We start from the raw sequence: 3,429 nt of genomic DNA, 5'->3' as shown, positions 1-3,429 counted from the left end.
GGGTGACGCCCTTTCTTCCCTGCCCCATGGCCTCACTCCTCCTTGACGCCCCCTCCCAAATCTACTTCTCCTCTCGCTCGCTCGATCCCGTCGATCTGGACGAAGTCAGACGCCGCGGTCACCATGACCGACCCCGTTCACATGGCCACTGCCCTCCCTGCGGGCTAGGAGCTTGTCGAGGAGCTCCGAACGCCTTCGCTACTTCGTCTGCGCTAACGAGATCAAGTCCAGCACCCCCGCATCGACGTCGCTGCCGTCTTCCTCAACCTTGGGCCACCGCGACATTGTCATCCGATCCGCGCTGCCCCGAGCTCCCATGTCTTTCCCTAGGGCGCCATTGACACCGCCATGATCTCCTCTTGCCTTTTCCATGTTTCCCCTCTCGTTTGCTCCCGTTAGGTATTTCGCCGTGGCTGAGAACCGCCGTCCGCCATGGCCATTGCAGGGGTAGCCACCGAGCTCCTCGGATTGACCCTGTGGCACATGCCTGCTGCTATGCACGCCCATGCCCGAGCCTGCCGCTCTTCTTCCGCGCCCGCGGGGCCACTCCCTCTCCATGCACACGCCCGTGCTACACCGCGTCGGTCGCGCCCGCCGCTGCCGTCGCGCTCGCCGCAGCCACTGCACCACTGTGCCCCACGCGACACACACCCTGGCCGCGCGCCACACTCTCGCTGGCTGCGCTCACCCCGTGTGTTGCCGCCTATCCCTTCGCTCGCCCCGCTGTCGCGCCCCTGCCTCGCGCCGCCTCCAGTCATGGCCATCTTCTGCCGGCCGCCCCCTCAGCCACGCCGGCCGCATCTCTGCTGTAACGCCCTCGATGCGGCTATATCTCCCACGTGTCGAAGCACGACTTAGAGGCATAACCGCATTGAAAGCAATGTCGCAAGTGAGTTAATCTTCACACAACCCATGTAATACATAAGGGAAAAAGATACATAGTTGGCTTACAATCGCCACTTCACACAATTACAGGAATAAAGCATTACATCAACCAGATACAATCAAGGTCCGACTACGGAACCAAAATAAAAGAAGAACCCCAAATGCGACAAAGGTCCCCGATCGACCCCAACTGGGCTCCACTACTGATCAACTAGAACGAAACGACACAAAGGACAAGATCTTCATCGAGCTCCTCCTTGAGCTTGGTTGAGTCTCCTGCACGGTCTCAACGGCACCTGCAAACTGGTTTTAGAAGTATCTGTGAGCCACGGGGACTCAGCAATCTCGCACCCTCGCGATCAAGACTATTTAAGCTTATGGGTAAGGTAAAGGTATAAGGTGGAGCTGCAGCAAGCGACTAGCATATATGGTGGCTAAACATACGCAAAAAAGAGCGAGAAGAGAAGGCAAAGCACGATCGAGAAATCTATGATCAAGAAGTGATCCTATAGCAACCTACGTCAAACATAACTCCAACACCGTGTTCACTTCCCGGACTCCGCCGAGAAGAGACCATCACGGGAACACACGCGGTTGATGTATTTTAATTAAGGTCAACTTCAGGTTTTCTACAACCGGACATTAACAAATTCCCATCTGCCCATAACCGCGGGCACGGCTTTCAAAAGTTCAAATCCCTGCAGGGGTGTCCCAACTTAGCCCATGACAAGCTCTCACGGTCAACGAAGGAATAGACCTTCTCCCGAGACATTCCGATCAGACTTGGTATCCCGGTTCTACAAGACACTTCGACAAGTTAAAACAAATCCAGCAACACCGCCCAAATGTGCCGACAAATCCCAATAGGAGCTGCACATATCTCTTTCTCAGGGCACACTCAGATTGTCCTAGGTATGGGTTGGCCAGCCCAGAGTTGCCCCTGGTGGCCACCGGCAGCTGACAGGTTGGACCAACACTCAAAGGAGCACTGGACCGGGGGGGTTAAAATAATGATGACCCTTGAGTCTGCAGAACCCAAGGGAAATAAAAGGCTAGGTGGCAAATGGTAAAACCAAGGTTGGGCATTGCTGGAGGAGTTTTATTCAAGGCGAACTGTCAAGGGGTTCCCATTATTACCCAACCGCGTAAGGAACGCAAAATCCGGGAACATAACACCGATATGACGGAAACTAGGGCAGCAAGAGTGGAACAAAACACCAGGCATAAGGCCGAGCCTTCCACCCTTTACCAAGTATATAGATGCATTAATTAAATAAGATATATTGTGATATCCCAACAAGTAAACATGTTCCAACAAGGAACAACATCTCCATGTCCCAACAAGGAACAAACTTCAATCTTCACCTGCAACTAACAATGATATAAGAGGGGCTGAGCAAAGCGGTAACATAGCCAAACAACGGTTTGCTAGGACAAGGTGGGTTAGAGGCTTGGCTTAACAATATGGGAGGCATGATAAGCAAGTGGTAGGTATCGCAGCGTAGGCATAGCAAAAGAGCGAGCAACTAGCAAGCAAAGATAGAAGTGATTTCGAGGGTATGGTCATCTTGCCTGAAATCCCGCAAGGAAGAAGAACGAGTCCATGAAGAAGACAAACGGACATAGACGAATGGTTCCTCACAACGCGACGTTAACGGAACCAACCCGAAGAAGCAACACCGAAAAGAAGCACACAACATAGTAAACAAACATCACATAATCATGGCACGATGCACAACCAAGTATGATGCATGTCCGGTTTAAAGAAGCATGGCATGGCAAAAGAGCACAAGCAATCCTACAAATTAAGTGGAGCTCAATATGCAACGAGTTGCATATTGACGAAACACCACGTGACTTATTTAGTTCTCTCTCGTTTATGTACCCAACAATATTAAATGTTGTTAGCATGGCAAGAGGTGAAACATGATGAAGCTATCTAATCTAGGCAAGTTTAAATGAGGCCGGAACAACAAAACAACAAGTCCGGAAACTCCTCATATGCATATATTAGGTTTGGTACTGTTCTGCCCTAAACATAATTTTAGAGTTAATAAACATGCAAAACAAGTACAGCATGTTAAACTAGGCATTTTTCTACCCCATTTACATATAAAGATTATTTAAATCCGAGCTACGGTTATTAAGTTATGAATTAAAGCATTTTAACATGGCATAGGAGCAAATTTAACCAAACAACATTTTAAACATTTTAAACATGGATGAAAGTGGCATATTATGAAGCTAGACAAAATTCTAAGCAACTTTCATATGTAATGTTTTTACAAGTGATGCTTAGTTTGTGAGATATTAAATGAATGATCATGAGGGTCTTTTATGTAAAACAGCACACTCTGGAAAATAGGAAAAACGTTCTGGAGAAAAAAAACAAGAAACAGGCCAAAACTGGTCAGCCCAACAGGTAAAAAAACAAGAGGGAGCGGTGGGGTGTGGCCTCACCATGGGCTCGGCCCAGTTCAGTGAAGAGGCTTGGGAAGGCCGACTGCTGGGCTCGGCTGGATCGGACGAGGAGGTGGAGGGGGC

The sequence above is a fragment of the Triticum dicoccoides genome, chromosome 3A, assembly GCF_002162155.2.
Source record: "Triticum dicoccoides isolate Atlit2015 ecotype Zavitan chromosome 3A, WEW_v2.0, whole genome shotgun sequence".
NCBI classification, from domain to species: domain Eukaryota; kingdom Viridiplantae; phylum Streptophyta; class Magnoliopsida; order Poales; family Poaceae; genus Triticum; species Triticum dicoccoides.
This window is presented reverse-complemented; position numbering follows the sequence as displayed.